Here is a 19,656-nt window from a genome sequence, read left to right on the forward strand (position 1 = left end):
AAATCCCCTTGTCGCTCCTTCGCTTCTGAGCCCTCTACTGTGCCCGCCGAACACTTTACATAGACATATGAGGTATGTGCTTACTCGAGAGAAATTGGGCTACAAATATAACTATAAATTCTCCTTTTACCCCTTGTAAAAATTCAAAAATTGGGTCTACAAGAACATGCGAATGTAAAAAATGGACATTGTGAATTTTCTCCTTCACTTTGCTGTTATTCCTGTGAAACACCTAAAGGGTTAACACACTTACTGAATGTCATTTTGAATACTTTGGGGGGTGCAGTTTTTATAATGGGGTCATTTGTGGGATATTTCTAATATGAAGACCCTTCAAATCCACTTCAAACCTGAACTGGTCCCTGAAAAATTGTGAGTTTGGAAATTTTGTGAAAAATTTGAAAATTGCTGCTGAACTTTGAAGCCCTCTGGTGTCTTCCAAAAGTAAAAACACGTAAATTTTATGATGCAAACATAAAGTAGACATATTGTATATGTGAATAAAAAAATAATTATTTGGAATATCCATTTTCCTTACAAGCAGAGAGCTTCAAAGTTAGAAAAATGCAAAATTTTGGGATTTTTCACCAAGAGAGGATGCAAGATACCACAAAATTTTACCACTATGTTAAAGTAGAATATGTCACGAAAAAACAATCTCGGAATCAGAATGATAACTAAAAGCATTCCAGAGTTATTAATGTTTAAAGTGACAGTGGTTAGATGTGCAAAAAATGGCTGGGTCCTGAGGTGTAATAAGGGGTTAACAGCCCAAAATTTTTTTTTTTTTTTTTTAATTTGCACAACTGTCACACCAAATGTGATTTGCACTAGGTTGACACAATTTGCCCTGCAGGCAAAAAAATGGCAACTGTGACGTGAACTGACAGTCACTGGTTTTATTTAACAGCCAAAAAAGGTATATATTTTTTTTAATTTGCACATTTGTCACACCAAATATGATTTGCACTAGTGTGACAATGAGCAAAAAAGCTTGCCATCGGAGTTCCCGTTTTAAGCAGTGGTCCCCAACCAGGGTGCCTCCAGCTGTTGCAAAACACACAGACTGATATATTTCAGCCCTTTGAATACTGTAGTAGTTAGTTGCTTTAAAGAAAAAAAGCTTGCCAGCGGAGTTCCCCTTTTAAGCAGTGGTCCCCAACCAGGGTGCCTCCAGCTGTTGCAAAACACACGGACTGATATCTTTCAGCCCTTTGAATACTGTTCCCATTTTATTATCTAACTGTGGGATCTGGCTCTCAATTTCCCCTACTCTTTCTTTTATTTTCTTCATATCCTCTCGGATCAAGCCAACATCTGAACTCAAGTACCCCACTTTTGCGGTCAGGTCTTCTAAGGATTATTACTTCTTTCTACTCCTTTCAATATAGATGCTAAAAGATGTGAACTAAATTCTCCGTCCTCTCCCTCCTCTGTCCCACTTTCCTCAGTGTTTCTAGATCCGCCAGAGGCTTCGCCATATTTTTGTAGCCTAGTTTTAATAGAGTCATGAGTCGATTTCAGAAATTTATCCATCTTTGCACTATTTGTGGGGTCTCCAGCATTCCCACCCCCGGATCTTCTAGGTTGGACTTCAGGTGCCATTTTAGAGAGGTTTATATATATATATATATATATATATATATATATATATATATATATATATATGTTTGTCCCTTTTATTTGACCCCGTAGAGTGGGTGAGTGTAATAAAAAAAGGAGAATAGTAAGTTCATACCTTGATGGGGGCGTGGTTTGGCCGCGGAGCGAGATGGCTGCCTGAGTCCGGAGCTCCCGCAGCAAGCGACAAGATAGAGCGACTCACACCCTACAGACCTGTTAAATATCGCCCACAACTAGCAATATCGCTGCCTGAAGCGACACAGCACACGATGTCCTCCAGAAGACGGGGTAGAAATACCCAAAAACCCCGAAAACTGACCGACTTCTACGCGCCACCACCGGCAAGAGCTTCTCAAGATGGCGCTGCTTCATCTCCCCTTCACAGACACGCCGGAAGACGCGCTGGTGAAAGGATAGGGGATCCTGCGGGCGCAGCTTACAGCAGGCGCAGTTCCTCGCTTCCTCCGGAGGGTGAGTTTATGCCTGAAGGGGATGAGGGACTATCTACCACCCGAAATAGCCCTATAACTCACCCGCCCATAGCAGACAAGAGAGGCGCTTCGGCCCCTCCCTCTCCGACCTCTGAGTCTGGCAGCCCACTAAAGCAAAGGCAGAGACTGTCGGACAATACAACTCAGGAGGATTCTAATCCCTTAATAGAGGCCTTTCAAATTGAGGGGGAGAACTTCTTTAATTCGGTGCCTGCCTCGGAAGTGCCAGTAACTGAAGTCTCTTTAAAACGCATGCTGTTGCTGCTGAATACCTCCATTACCAATAATCTACTACACACTTTGCAACCTATCCGCTCAGCCATTACAGAAGTTGAAAACAGAGTGGAGCATACTGAAACAAAAATGGCGGCATTGGTGAAATCGCATAACGAACTAATTGATTCGCATTATGAGCTAGATACTGAGGTCTCTAACTTGAGGGCTAAGATTGCAGACATTGAGGACAGATCTCGAAGAAACAATGTTAAATTCCGGGGTATACCTGAAGAGGTAACTGCTAAAGATCTTTCTACTTACCTGACCGCTCTTATGCGCACATTTCTCCCAGAGGCGTCCCAAGCTGACCTCCTCCTTGATCGAGCTCATAGAGTACCCCGTCCTAGTCACCTAGCAGCTGATGTACCGAGAGACGTACTTGTTAGAGTACACTTCTTTCATATAAAAGAAGCTCTAATGCTCAAAGCCAGGGACAGAAACAATATTCCTGAAATATATCGCAAAGTCTCACTATATACGGACTTATCTGCTGTTACGTTGCAGACCCGGAGAAGTCTAGCCCCTATCACCGTGAGTCTGAGGGAAAACCGCATTCTTTATAAATGGGGCTATCCAACTCGCCTATTGATTCATCGCAACGACAAGATGCACGTGATTCGCTCGGTAGAAGACGGTGTGAAACAGCTTGAGTCCTGGGGCATCACTGTGGACATACCTCACAAAGGCGCTTCCTCTTCACCCCCTGAACGGGTCCGCCAGGACTGGCAAGTGGCGAGTAGATCGCGCAAGGGTCAGCGTTGAAGCTGCTCCTCTGGAGTTGGAGTCGCCTAATTTGCTCTGCAGAGACTGGACGTTGTTTTTCCCCACCACTGATGAAGATGATACATCATCAACATCACCCTTTCTTGGAATCCATCGAAGACATGGATCTCTCTATGTTGTTCCTCCCTGTTTGTCTAGTTTGTTTTCCCTTTCTGTTTTTTTCCCTTTTTTTCAGGATCAGAGGTGGAAGACTGGAAGCACCGAAGACTTCATGCGACGCTGATATGGACTCTAACACTGGACAATCCTTGTTTGCATGCATAATCAGAACTCTAAATGGCCCTGAAGGTAGTGTCTTTAAATGTTAATGGACTTAATGCACCACAAAAAAGATCCTACCTATGGGCAGAGGCTAAACTGTTGGCCTGTGACATACTATGTGTTCAAGAGACACACTTGCTGCGAGGAGATGCCTTCCGCATTAATCATAAAAGCTTTCCACATATATTCCACTCACATTTCCATAAAAAAGCTAGGGGCGTATTGGTGGCAGTCAGAGATACAGTGGCGTTTCAGCTAATAGAGGAAATCTCGGACCCATTGGGACGATATGTTATTTTAGTGTGTCATATTAACAATGTTGTATATACTATTGTTTCCATTTATGCTCCTAACAGGGGTCAGTTGCATTTTCTGAGAAAGATTTTCCGCCTAGCATCCAGACACAAGAAGGGCCACCTTCTCATAAATGGGGACTTTAATGCCGTTCCAGATGTGGCAATAGATGTTTCTTCTACTGGGAGACACCGCCCATTTATGATACATTCTCTATTACATTCTGAGGAGGTCTATGATGCTTGGCGGATACTACATGGTGGGGAAAGGGATTTTACTTTCCATTCTGCTGCTTCTAATAGCTATTCTAGGATAGATTTGTTTGTAGTGGGTAGGTCTCTCCTAGATTTGGTCAAGTCCTCCACCATAGAACAGTTAAAATGGTCGGACCACACCCCTATTACACTGACAATAAATGAACGAGATTGCTCTCCACGGACATATCTGTGGAGGTGTAATGAATATTTATTGAAGCACTCAAAACATAAGGAATCTATCGCTGCAGATCTTACACAATACTTCTCAATTAACGCCTCCTCAGGGGTACGGCATCACACATTATGGAATGCCCATAAGGCTGTTATTAGGGGATCGCTAATCAAACTAGGACACATAGTGAAAAAAGAAAGGTCTTTAAAATTAGATGGATTGTTGGCAGAGCAAAAGCTGGTGGAGGACTTGAACAAGGAAATGCCATCTGAGACACATGCATCCAGACTTAGAGATATTAGAACGTCCATACAAACCCTCTATTTTGAACAATATGCTAAACAACTACAAAAACTGAAATCCCAGTTTTATTCCTTTGACAACAAGACCGGGAAATTACTAGCTAACAGACTGAAACATAAGCATACAAAAGCTAGGATCCCATACCTATGGAATACATCCATGACACATAAACTTCAGTCCCCGAGAGATATCGCCAACAAGTTTAAGGAATACTACGAATCTTTATATAATCTTGACAAAGACAGCTCGGTTATACAACCAACTGAATCCATGATAGCTGACTACCTACAGACGCTTCAACTTCCATCGTTGCACCCTACGCAGCTTCAAACATTAAATGTACCTATATCCCATACAGAGATTGTTGATATTATAAAAAAATTGCCCACAGGTAAATCACCAGGCCCGGATGGGCTCACGGCCTGTTATTATAAAACGTTTGCTACAATCTTAGCCCCCTATGCTACTAACTTCTTTAATGAAGCGATAGAATTGGGTTCCTTACCTAAAGAAAACCAGGAAGCGCTGATAGTTACGCTCCCAAAACCCGGAAAGCCGCTTGATAAGCCAGGTGATTTCCGACCAATATCTCTGCTAAACTTAGATATTAAAATTTATGCATCCGTTCTGGCTAACAGGTTGGCGCTATTGTTGCCGTCCCTTGTGTCGTCAGATCAAGTAGGCTTTGTCAGGGGAAGACAGGCCTTTGAGAACACTCGTAGAGTTGTCAATATAGTACATTACTTAGAGTCGAATAAGATCCCATCACTCCTTCTTGCCCTGGACGCCGAGAAGGCGTTCGATCGCATCAACTGGTCGTTCGCGTTCTCGGCCCTGGGGGAGATGGGTTTCACTGGCCCTATCATTAATGCTATAAAAGCCCTGTACTCGGCCCCAAATGCGAAAGTATTTACAAATGGAGTTCTATCTGACAACTTTCTGATAGGCAACGGTACCAGACAGGGATGCCCCTTCTCTCCCCTTATGTTCATACTCTGTATAGAGCCGCTAGCCTTAGCCCTCAAATCAAACACAAGAATTAAAGGTATCACGGTAGATGACCACACCCATTTAATATCAATGTATGCGGATGATGTCATATTGTCCTTAATAGAACCTGAGTGCTCCCTTCCCGAAACTATAGCAACGATAGAACGTTATAGTGCGGTCTCCTTTTACAAACTTAACACATCTAAAACTCAAGTATTACCTATACATATTACCGGTGCCATTAACGCAACATTAAGAAATAGATTCCCCTTGGATTGGAGATCGGAATGCATAACGTACCTTGGGATCCAAATCACACCATCTATCTCTCAATTATATAGTAAAAATTACATGCCGTTTCTTAAAACATTTGAAGAAGACTTAAACCGTCTGTCAAAAAATGATATCTCTTGGCTCGGCAGAATTGCCTCCTTTAAAATGATGGTCCTACCCAAACTACTTTACTTGTACAGAACACTCCCAATAGGTATCCCACAGGGGTTCTTCCAACGAATTAGAAGTTTACTCATAGCATATATATGGAAGGGAGGCAGAAAAAGAGTGTCTGCGGACCTACTAACTAGGCATAAATACAGAGGGGGCCTAGGACTCCCTGACCTCCATCATTATTATATTGCCACACTAATAGCGCAACTAAAAATGTACGTACTGCCTGGTGCCCAAGCTCCCTGGTTGCAAATAGAATTGTACTTTTGTAAGCCATGGGACCTGAATACATTACTATACCTACCTATTTGGAATCTAAAAATACCTATGACCATGTCCCCCCTCACATCTGCCGGACTACACTGCTGGAGTTCCATCCATAAGAGCACTGGTAAAACATCCTCCACCTGCCCACCACTTACCCCCTTACGACTGCTAACACTAATAATACCCAACATGGAACTACATGGTTGGTTAGACAAAGGGATAACACTTATAGCACATCTCTACGAACATGGTGGACTCGTACCATTCACAACGTTAGTTAACAAATATGTTATTCCCCCCCATGACTTATACAAATATCTGCAGATACGACACTTTATGCAACAATATGACCGTGGGCCCTGGTTTTATAATGCGGACCTTATGCGGCTGATGGCTCTTAAGTTTAAAGGCTTACGTCCAATATATGACATGTTGGAGAGTGACAAACCTCTATCGGTGTATGCCCCTTATAGGTCATGGGAAAAGGATTTATCTCGTTCTATAACGGACGAAGAGTGGGGTATGACATGCAAATGGTCCTGTAGAGCCCTACCATGTATTCTACATTTAGAAGCTGTGGTGAAATCTAGACTCCGGTGGTACCTTACACCAGATAGAATCCAAAAGATATACCCAAATACATCTGCATGTTGCTGGAGAGGATGCGGTGAAAAGGGTACATTGCTGCACACTCTGTGGTCTTGCCCTAAATTGCAGTTGTATTGGAGGGACGTTAACAGTATTATACGACACATACTTGGTCGCCAGATAGTATTGTCCCCTGCCTTGGCCATTCTCTTGTTAGACCTTCAGTTTATTACACCTTCTTTGAGACTTATTGTTTGCAAAATATTAGTTTTGGCCAAATTGCTCATAACAAGAAAGTGGAAGTCTCAAGATGTGCCCTCCATTAAGGAGTTGTACTCTTTACTAGACTATGCTTATGAATGTGAGAAAGCCCTTTCTTATCATATGGGCTCTGTGACTTCAGTGAGAGATGCGTGGCAACCATGGCTGTGCCTTCGTTCTTTGACCACAGGCTCTAACTAAACTGGTATAACAGATGTTTAAATATGTAATGGATAAAGACCCTAGTATAAGACCGATCTTGCAATAAAAAGGATGGCGCTCACACTCTGACCCCCTCCGCATATCCACCCTCCTCCATACATCTAACTTCCTTCCTTCCCTCTCCACCTCTACCCCCTCTGACATGTTCCCCCACCTCAGTTTTACCCAGTTGTTTGCAAGGTATTGGTTGATATGAGTCAGAACCTATTTTGTTTGTCTACAGACTATATTGTACATCTTAATGAGCAAGATGTTGTACTGTTTGGAGCGACGATTTCATTCTATGTAAGCCTGGTGTCATAGACATTGGATGCAAATACTGATTGTTCTTGTTCTTATGTGTATCTTTGAAAAATTCTTAATAAAAAAAGATTGACTCAAAAAAGTTCATACCTTGATCTTCCAGAGTTGAACAAATATAGGCAAAGTACGTATTTACTCCCGGCACTTCCTCATAGCAGGACAAATTCAGTTTTTTTTTCCTCTCTCCTTCTTTTCTTCCTTAGATGTTCCTGTGAGCATATTAATTCTTAACACTACTATTTCATAAATTCTGTTTATATGGTCTTAAAACTGGATTTGGAGTCTTAACGCCCATAACTATTCCTTATTCCTTATTGCCAGGGAGTGGGTGTTAATCCTTATCTTAGGCAGCACATTAATAATCTTTTCAGATGTGAAAACAAAGAAAAGTCTTGCTGCTTAACTGTAACCGTATTGTGATGACCCTTTTGAGTGAGGGGGGGAGGGGATGGGGGGGGGGACCCACTGTAGTTATTTTCAGGGTAGGTGTATACAGGCCTAATCCTTCCTTTGACCTCATTATTCACTCCAACCATACCCTCAGTTAACACCATTCCACCCCCAGGCTTTCAATAAGGGCTCCAAAAAATAAAAAATAACATACATAGTCAGGGGCCCATTGGTATAGAAGTAAAAACAGAGCTGCGTACATAATCAAAATCAAAATCGGCATATGTGGGGCATTACTTCACTCTCTGTAGTGGTCTCATCATACAAGCATTAAGCATTTCAGTCTACTGTATCTCAATATTAGGAACTCTAAGTGGAAGTATGCATAATCGCGCTTTTCAGCTTCAGCAGTTTTCCATTTCATCCCACTTTGCTTTTAACATTCAAACACATTTGTTTTTACTTGCCGATTTTCAGAAACAGGACTTCCCAAGCTGTGGTTGTCCCTCCTCTGGCTCCAAGGTTCGTCTGCCCGGTCTCCACTGGCCCCCAAGACTGGAACACCTCTTTTTCCGTACAGCAGTGCGGTGGATCCGAGCCCCTCACAGCCCGCGCCGACACACACGCCGCCGCTGAGACCAGCGTCTTCCGGGTTCAGCAACGCGCGCCCCACGTGACCTCTTCTTCATGCGAGCACTCCCAGATAAACAAACAGTACCGCCACTCCCCCTGCGATCTTCCGTGGCATCGCCTCCCAGGTCTCCCGTCGTACACGGCTTCTCCTCCCCCATTACTCGAGGTGGGCTCCGGTGATCCATCATCCCCTGTTAAGCCCCCCCTCACCCTCGCCCCCATAATTCCTCAGTCCTTAGCCCGTTCAGGGCTATGTCTTCTCGGGCATCACATTTCATCCGCTCCCGGCTAGAGACTCGGAGATGGAGGTGGAGGTGGAGAGAGGAGGAGACGGAGCCTGGCGAGACTACATCCTCTCGTCACGTGACCTTTCCCATTCCCCTTTGAATACTGTAGTAGTTAGTTGCTTTAAAGAAAAAAAAGCTTGCCAGCAGAGTTCCCCTTTTAAGCAGTGGTCCCCAACCAGGGTGCCTCCAGCTGTTGCAAAACACACGGACTGATATATTTCAGCCCTTTGAATACTGTAGTAGTTAGTTGCTTTAAAGAAAAAAAGCTTGCCAGCGGAGTTCCCCTTTTAAGCAGTGGTCCCCAACCAGGGTGCCTCTAGCTGTTGCAAAACACACGGACTGATATCTTTCAGCCCTTTGAATACTGTAGTAGTTAGTTGCTTGAAGGATCTTAAGTTTTATACTGGAGTACCCCTTTTAACCAGCGGTTCCCTCCCAACCAGGGTGCCTCCAGCTGTTGCAAGACACACGGACTGATATTTGAGGGCTTTTTTGGGTGCTGTCCTTAAAGCAGATGTTACACTCGTGCTTTAGGAGTAAACTGGACCCTGAATACACCACCTAGCAGCAACTTAGCTATCGCTTTCCCTATACAGCAGGAGCAGCTTCTCTGACGCTCCAATTCCTAAGCCTGCAGCATGCCGAATGAGGGTAAAATGGCGTCCGTGCAAGAGGTAGGAGGGTCTGGAAGGGAGGGACTGCTGCTGATTGGCTGTAATGTGTCTGCTGACTCTGACTCACAGGGTCAAAGTTTACCGCAATGTTAAAGTATAGGGGCGGATCGAACTTCACATATGTTCACAGGCGAACGCGAACATGCTTAATTTGCCGGGAACTGTTCGCCAGCGAACAATTCGCGACATCTCTATTTGACAATAGCTTTTTTGCTTGTGCCGTTTCTTCCTCATCTGTCATGAGAATATTCTCTATCATAAACAGTGGCTGAGAAAAGCTGGGCAGGCACTACTGCTAGACTCTCGGGGGTTAATGAGAACACATAGCATGTGGAATGGAACAGCGCGGGGATGTATGAATGAATGAACTCCTGGGGGTGCCAATCAAAATCCAAAGATAGCCTATGCAGTGCAGTAGTAGAAGAAAGTAGATTGCACTCACCTGATGGAGATTAAAACGTCCTCTTTATTGGGTAATCACTTTAAAACATTCCCAAGTAAAGGTAGAGAGATGCGGTCAGCATAAGCTGACTGACCAGCCAAGGCGAGGCAGCGCTTGAGAAAGGCAGCACTCGGCCGGTCAGTCAGCTTATGCTGACCGCATCTCTCTACCTTTACTTCGGAATGTTTTAAAGTGATTACCCAATAAAGAGGACGTTTTAATCTCCATCGGGTGAGTGCAATCTACTTTCTTCTACTACTGCACTGCATTCTCTATTACAGCAACCCCCGACATGCGATGGCCCCGACATATGATCAAATCGACATACGATGGCCTCTCAGAGGCCATCATATGTCGATGTCAGCATCGACATACGATGCTTTTATATGTCGGGGCCATCGCATTAACTGCTATCCGACAGCGCAAAATGCTTAAGCTGCTGTCGGATAGCAGATTAAGCATCCCGGACAGGTTTGCTTACCTATCCACGCTGCTCCGAGTCCACTTCACGATCCTCCGGTGTCTTCTGTATCTTCTCCGGGGTCCGGGCCTCGCTTTTCGGCGTCGTTATTACGTGGCTACACACGCCGTGTCGGCGCAGCAGCGTAATAACGTCACCAGAAAGCGAGGTCCGGACCCTGCACAAGATGCAGAAGAAGCCGGAGGATCCCGAAGTGGACCCAGAGCAGCGGGACAGCATCGGGAGCGGTGAGGACGCGGTCTGGAGCGGCGGGGACAGGTGAGTATAACTTCCTATACTTTACATTGCACGGATCCCTCAACATACGATGGATTCGACAAACGATGGGTCGTTTGGAACGAATTACCATAGTATGTTGAGGGACCACTGTATAAGGTTCACAGAGTTACCCCTTTACGAGAGGATGCTGGGCTATAATTTTTTTTTCAGTTTCTTCTGATAACTGAAACCAAGACATTTCTGGAATAAACAATTAAAGGGGTATTCCAGGAAAAAACTTTTTTTTTTTTATATCAACTGGCTCCAGAAAAATAAACAGATTTGTAAATTACTTCTATTAAAAAATCTTAATCATTTCAGTAATTATCAGCTGCTAAAGTTGAGTTGTTGTTTTATGTCTGCTCTCTGCTGACATCTCTGCTTGTCTCAGGAACTGCACAGAGTAGAAGAGGTTTGCTATGGGGATTTGCTTCTAAACTGGGCGGTTCCCGAGACAGGTGTCATCAGAGAGCACTTAGACAGATAAGAACATCTCAACTTCAGCAGCTCATAAGTACTGAAAGGATTAAGATTTTTTTATAGAAGTAATTCACAAATCTGTTTAACTTTCTGGAGCCAGTTGATTTGGGAATTATGAGTCTGCCTTTAGATTGGTTTGTAACTGATGTAACAACATCTGTAAGTTCTATTCATGGACATGCTTTATTAATAAATATAGATCTGAACCTCATCATGTGAAAAAGCAAACAATAAAGGGGCATTCTGCTGGAAAAAAAAAAATTCAATCAACTGGTGCCAGAAAGTTAGGCCCCTTTCACACTACAGGTATCATCCTGCTTTTTTTTTACTGCTGTTATTTTACAATAATGGATGAAAAAAAAAAACATATGCAATAACTGGTGGTACCCCCGCCTGTGTGAATTCAGCCAAAAAACACTACACTACACAAAATAAAAAGTAAAACACTACATATGCACAAATCCCTACACAGTTAGATAAAAATGAAAAACGTCTCGTACGGCACTGTTATGCTGGGAGTTTTGCAACACCTGGAGGCACCCTGTTTGGGAAGCACAGCCGTAGGGTAATTTTGGTATCGGAGGCAAGAGTAATTCTTGCATCTGGGTCCGTCCCCATGCAAATCCCTAATTTAGGCCTCTAATGCACATGGCGTGCTCTCACTTCGGAGCCCTGTCATATTTCAAGGCAACAGTTTAGTGCCACATATGGAGTATTTCCGTACTCGGGAGAAATTGCCTAACAAATTTTCGTGGACTTTCTCTCCTTTTGCCCTTTATAAAAAGGTAAAGTTGCGGTCTAAATTTTTTTTTTTTTTACACTAACATGCTGATGTTGCCCCATACTTTTCATTTACACAAGAGGTAAAGGGAAAAAAAATTTACGCAATTTCTCCTGAGTACAAAAATACCCCATATGTGGGTGTAAAATGCTCTGCGGGCGCACAACAGGGCTCAGGAGTGAAAGCACCATGTACATTTGAGGCCTAAATTGGGGATTTGCACAGGGGTGGCTGATCTAACAGAGGTTCTGACATAAACGCATTAAAATAAATGCCCACATGTGACCCCATTTTGGAAACTACACCCCTCATGGAACATAACAAGGGGTATAGTGAGTCTTAACACACCACAGGTGTTTGACGAATTTCCGTTAAAGTTGGATGTGAAAATAAAATAAAATTAATGTTTTCACTAAAATGCTGGTGTTACCCTACATATTTCATTTCCACAAGGTAAAATAAGAAAGAAAGCCCACCAAAATTTGTAGCCCCATTTCTTCTGAGTATGTAAATACCCCATACGTGGATGTAAAGTGCTCTGAGAGTGCACTACAATGCTCAGAAGAGAGGGAGCACCATTGGGCTTTTGAAGAGAGAATGTATCCAGAATTGAAGGCCATGTGTGTTCACAAAGCCCCATAGTGCCAGAACTGTGGACCTCCTCATATGTGACATCATTTTGGAAACTACACCCCTCACGGAATGTAATAAGGGGTACAGTGAGCATTTTCACCCCACAGTTGTCTAACAGATTTTTTTGGAACATTGGTCCGTGAAAATGAAAAAAATTATTTTTCATTTGTACAGCCCACTGTTCCAAAGACATGTCAAACACCAGTGGGGTGTAAATGCTCACTGCACCCCTTATTAAATTATTTGAGGGGTGTAGTTTCCAAAATGGGGTCACATGTGTGTGTGTGTGTGGGGGGGGGGGGTCCACTGATATGGCACCACAGGGGGTATATGGGGTATCTCCATACTCAGAAGAAATGGTATTACATATTTTGCAGGCTTTTTCTCCTATTACCCCTTGTGAAAATGAAAAATTATGGGTAACACCAGCATTTTAGTGAAAAAAAAAACAAATTTTTCATTTTCACATCCGACTTTACTGAAATGTCGTCAAACACCCGTGGGGTGTTAAGGCTCACTGTACCCCTTGATACATTCCTTGAGGGGTATAGTTTCCAAAATAATGTGCCATGTGGGTGTATTTTTGCTGTTCTGGCACCATGGGGGCTTCCTAAATGTGACATGCCCCCCAAAAACCAACAGAGCACTTAATATCCACCTATGAGGTATTTCCTTACTCAAAAGAAATTGGGTTACAAATTTTGGGGGTCTTTTTCTCCTTTTACCCCTTGTAAAAATTCAGAAACTGGGTCTAAAAGAACATGTGAGTGTTAAAAATTAAGATTTTGAATTTTCTCCTTCACTTTGCTCCTATTCCTGATAAACACCTAAAGGGTTAACAAACTTTCTAAATGTCATTTTGAATACTTTGAGTGGTGCAGTTTTTATAATGGGATATTTCTAATATGAAGACCTCTCAAATACACTTCAGAACTGAACTGGTCACTGAAACATTCCGATTTTAAAAATTTTGTGAGAAATTAGAAAATTGCTGCTGAACTTTGAAGCCCTCTGATGTCTTCCAAAAGTAAAAACATGTCAACTTTATGATGCAAACATAACGTAGACATATTGTATATGTGAATCAATATATAAATTATTTGGTATGTTTATTTCCTTACAAGCAGAGAGCTTTAAAGTTAGAAAAATGCTAAATTTTAAAAATTTTCCTGAAATTTTTGAATTTTTCACCCAGAAATGATGCAAGTATTGATGGAAATTTACCACTATGTTAAAGTAGAATATGTCATGAAAAAACTGTCTTGGAATCAAATTTATAAGTGAAGCATCCCAGAGTTATTACAGGATTTTTTTTTCTTTGACTATGCTACAGAGGCTGTAAAGTTGATGTAGTTCATAATATAGGGGGAGATTTATCAAAACCTGTGCAAAGGAAAAGTTGCCCATAGCCCAAAAGTTGCCCAAGCTAATTGGTTGCCCATAGCAACCAATTAGCTTGCTTCTTTCATTTTTAACAAGGCATCTGCAAAATGAAAGAAGGGATCTGATTGGTTGCTATGGGCAACTGGGCAACTTTTTCTTTGCACAGGTTTTGATAAATCTCCCCCATAGTGTTTGTACCTGTGTGTGACAGTTTTCTCACAATTCTTATGTGATTTTCACCCCAATATTTATTTTTAACAGCATACAAAATGACTGTTGTCTCAGATTTTTCCCAGGTTGCAATGTGACCGAGACCTGACTCACTAGTCAGCTGATGACAGGGAGCCTGTCTGCTTCAATGGGTGGAGAAGAAACAAAAAAACAAAAATAGGAGAGCGAACAGGATCGATATTCATATACAGCCAATTTCATGTATCAATGGAGCAATCCTACTTACTTCGGCGAGAGGGTTTTTTCGTCCTTAAACCCCCCTCAATCCGGCCAGCCTGTGAACGTGTTCGTCTTTCACCACGCCAATCAGGTACTTTACACACCGTTGTTCATTCGTTCCTTTTTTCGGATCCGCCCGAAAATATCTTTATAGTCACTGCAATGCACTAGGCTTCATTCAAAAGAATAATTTATTTATTAATACATGCAATCCGACGCGTTGCGGGGAGAAAATTTCCCTTCCGGCTTTTTTCACAGTTCATATAGAACATCAGCATGACATCTTCCCCACAGACACGAGCAAGAGGTACGAGGCAGAAGTGTTCACCTGGACGACAGACGCTGTTTCACGCCAATTGGCGTTTCCTCAGGTCCTGGGATGATGTCATGCTGATGTTCTATATGAACTGTGAATAAAGCTGTGGCAGCAGGAAATCACAGGTGTGTGCTCCGTTCCTTCATTTCTCTCCTTGTGAAGTTATATCCTGTATTCTGTTCTACGTGAAGCACCTCCGTTTCCCTGGTCTGCAAAGACTCATACCTCTTCAGCCATTTAGCAGCTCTTGATATCAGTAGTGCCCAGCTATTCTGTTTTGTGGATTTACATAAGGAGGAGGTTTGTTACAGTGTGTCACCCATGTCACCTATAAGGCAATATAACAAAGAATATGTTGCTGAGGCCACCCTCTGGGAAAATTCAACACCAACAACAAAAGCGTCAGCAACAACGATGTATGAAACATTACAAAAGTTTATTTATTGAGAATAAAAAAATGCATCATAGCAATTAAAAAGCACAGTGTACACAGCTGGAAGAAAAGGCAGAAACATACAGGCTCAAGGTGAGGGGTATATGAATGCAAAGAACACTGACAGACGTTGCATAAACAAGGGACTCACATGAAAAGATGCAGACCATGCAATAAGGTTCAATATTTGAGTACAAATGCAACAGCAGTCAGAAAGAATTACAGAGGTATATTACCACAACCGAGCCATGTAGTTACCTGCACCTACCCCAACGCACGTTTCACGCCAATGCGCTTCGTCAGGGGGCGTGGCTATTCCTGGATACAGGTATTCTATTTATATGGTGGACTAACCTATCCCTAACTAGTGACCATGAAAGACATACAAATGCACCAATCGTTATCTACCGCCTAGAGGAAGTGGTAATATGCAAAGCCGTACCTAGTTCAAAGGAATGAAAAACTAGCGCCATAATGGTGCCGCGCGATCCCGGAAGTGACTGCAGCCATGTGATCGTATCGGTCACATGACCGGAGACACGCCCGTGTGATGACGCGGAGGTAAACAAAGTCCTGTGTGTCAATAAGGAGCGCCGGGATGATTGAAGCAAAACATAGCGCGAGGCGCATGCGCATGTGTGTTCAGACCGAACTTAGACAAAGTGAAGAGTGCAAATAGTGCTGAAGTGGAACATGCAGTGCAGGTGAAAAAACAGTGAACAACAGGTGCGCCATACAAAATATTAAATATTAACAAGTTAATACCTACCTAAGGTGATTGCTGTGTAAAGAAAATTAATTTTAATGTGTGTAGCCAATGACTGGATGTGACTAGATAAAGTGTATGTCAGTCGAATGTGAGTGAGGAGAGTGAACGTGGTCTAAGGATAATGTGAATGTACTATAGACTGTGTGTGACTATGTGAAGGTGAGATAAGTGCCATAAGTGAAAGTGGTGTACGGATAATGTAAGTGTAATATAGACTATGTGTGGCTATGTGAAGGTGAGATAAGTGCCATGTGTTGATGTGAATATAACATCACACAGCATAGTGGACAAGTAATAGAATGTGGTATTAAACCACATCAATAGTGGATAAATAGTAAACAATTCATTATTAAAATATAAATATGTTTAAAAAATATATATAAAGAAATTCTATATATATATATATATATATATATAAAAATAAATTGTAGATGAATTATTCTGTAAAGAAACGAATGTGTGTACACACATATATATATATATAAAAAAAATATATATAAAAAAATAATATTAAAATCTGAAAGGGTGCATAAAGGATCAATGCATCTAGACACATACAAAAAAAGTGCAAATGCAGATAGTGGATGCCGCCTAGGCGCAAATAATACATGGCTCGGTTGCTGGTTAGTAAACATATTGGCGGCAAGAAGATATGGGGTGCATTGTACAATGAATAGTCCAGTGGGAAATGGTGCCCATCCAGCATGGAACTCTAGAAATAAAGAGAATAAGAGACAAGAGAGAGAAGGAAATAAAAATTAAAATAAGATTATTAAAAACCTATAAAACCAGAAATAAACGACTGGGAGCAGACCAAAAATACAGAATACACGTGTGATGGTTATATGAAGGGGGCATAACTAATATAGTCATTGAGTCATTGAGCAGGTTGCATGGTTTTAAGTTTCACAATCCATCTGATTTCCCGTTGTGCCAACAATTTTCTCCACTCACCTCCTCTGGGACTGATGAAGATCCTATCTATTCCTCTGAACCTGAATCCTGTGGGATCACTGTTATGGTGTGTCTTGAAGTGTCTGGGAATGACGGTAAGACTGGATAAATCCTCTTGATTACTGGCGGCTGCTATGCCTAGAACATGTTCCCTAATACGTCTTCGGAACTCTCTCGTGGTCATGCCAATGTAAATAAGTCCACAGGGACATGTTGCATGGTAGATAACTCCGACAGTGTTACATGTAATATTATGTGTAATCCTGAAGTTCTGTTCGCCACTAGAGTCAAGAAAATGGGTATCATCAGCCACATTTTTACATGCCACACATTTGCCACATGATTTACAGCCCCAACGTGGGCCCTTATTGTCAGGTATCACTGTCATAGAGGGTCCTGTATAGTGGCTATGTACCAGATTATCTCGAAGATTCATAGATCTTCTATATGTGACAGATGGATACTTATGGATATACAATTTGAGGATAGGGTCCACCGTCAGTAGATCCCAGTATTTGCCCAATGCATTTCTCACTTCATTAGATTGTGTATGGAATGTGGTGATGAACCTCACCTGATCATCCTTACCACATTCCATACACAATCTAATGAAGTGAGAAATGCATTGGGCAAATACTGGGATCTACTGACGGTGGACCCTATCCTCAAATTGTATATCCAGAAGTATCCATCTGTCACATATAGAAGATCTATGAATCTTCGAGATAATCTGGTACATAGCCACTATACAGGACCCTCTATGACAGTGATACCTGACAATAAGGGCCCACGTTGGGGCTGTAAATCATGTGGCAAATGTGTGGCATGTAAAAATGTGGCTGATGATACCCATTTTCTTGACTCTAGTGGCGAACAGAACTTCAGGATTACACATAATATTACATGTAACACTGTCGGAGTTATCTACCATGCAACATGTCCCTGTGGACTTATTTACATTGGCATGACCACGAGAGAGTTCCGAAGACGTATTAGGGATGTCACGATGCCGGCTGGCAGGTAGTGGACCCTCTGTGCCAGAGAGGGATTGGCGTGGACCGTGCTAGTGGACCGGTTCTAAGCCACTACTGGTTTTCACCAGAGCCCGCCGCAAAGCGGGATGGTCTTGCTGCGGCGGTAGTGACCAGGTCGTATCCACCAGCAACGGCTCACCTCTCTGGCTGCTGAAGATAGGCGCGGTACAAGGGAGTAGGCAGAAGCAAGGTCGGACGTAGCAGAAGGTCGGGGCAGGCAGCAAGGATCGTAGTCAGGGGCAACGGCAGAAGGTCTGGAAACACAGGCAAGGAACACACAAGGAACGCTTTCACTGGCACTAAGGCAACAAGATCCGGCAAGGGAGTGCAAGGGAAGTGAGGTAATATAGGGAAGTGCACAGGTGAAAACCCTAATTGGAACCACTGCGCCAATCAGCGGCGCAGTGGCCCTTTAAATCGCAGAGACCCGGCGCGCGCGCGCCCTAGGGAGCGGGGCCGCGCGCGCCGGGACAGAACAGACGGGGAGCGAGTCAGGTAGGGGAGCCGGGGTGCGCATCGCGAGCGGGCGCTACCCGCATCGCGAATCGCATCCCGGCTGGCAGCAGGATCGCAGCGCCCCGGGTCAGAGGACGTGACCGGAGCGCTGCAGCGGAGGGAGTGAAGCGAGCGCTCCGGGGAGGAGCGGGGACCCGGAGCGCTCGGCGTAACAGTACCCCCCCCCTTGGGTCTCCCCCTCTTCTTGGAGCCTGAGAACCTGAGGAGCAGACTTTTGTCAAGGATGTTGTCCTCAGGTTCCCAGGATCTCTCTTCAGGACCACAACCCTCCCAGTCTACTAAAAAAAAATTTTTCCCTCTGACCTTTTTGGCAGCCAAAATTTCCTTGACCGAGAAGACGTCCGAGGAGCCGGAAACAGGAGTGGGAGGAACAGATTTGGGAGAAAAACGGTTGAGGATGAGTGGTTTGAGAAGAGAGACGTGAAAGGCATTAGGGATACGAAGAGAAGGAGGAAGAAGAAGTTTATAAGAGACAGGATTAATTTGACACAAAATTTTGAAAGGACCAAGATAGCGTGGTCCCAACTTGTAGCTAGGGACACGGAAGCGGACATATTTAGCGGAGAGCCATACCTTGTCTCCAGGGGAAAAAACGGGGGGAGCTCTTCTTTTCTTATCCGCGAACCTCTTCATGCGTGAAGAAGCCTGTAAGAGAGAATTTTGGGTCTCTCTCCATATAATGGAAAGGTCACGAGAAATTTCATCCACAGCGGGCAGACCAGAGGGCAAGGGGGTAGGGAGGGGGGGAAGAGGGTGACGGCCGTACACCACGAAAAATGGGGATTTGGAGGAAGATTCAGAGACCCTGAAGTTATACGAAAATTCGGCCCATGGAAGGAGATCTGCCCAGTCATCCTGGCGGGAGGAAACAAAATGTCGCAAATAATCACCCAGGATCTGGTTAATTCTTTCTACTTGTCCATTGGACTGGGGATGATATGCAGAGGAAAAATTTAATTTAATCTTGAGTTGTTTACAGAGAGCCCTCCAGAATTTAGACACGAATTGGACCCCTCTATCCGAGACAATCTGCGTAGGCAACCCGTGAAGACGAAAAATGTGTACAAAAAATTGTTTAGCCAACTGAGGCGCAGAAGGAAGACCAGGAAGAGGGATGAAATGTGCCATTTTGGAGAATCGATCAACGACCACCCAAATAACGGTGTTGCCACGGGAAGGGGGTAAATCAGTAATAAAATCCATA

This window comes from Hyla sarda, chromosome 4, assembly GCF_029499605.1.
Source record: "Hyla sarda isolate aHylSar1 chromosome 4, aHylSar1.hap1, whole genome shotgun sequence".
NCBI lineage: Eukaryota > Metazoa > Chordata > Amphibia > Anura > Hylidae > Hyla > Hyla sarda.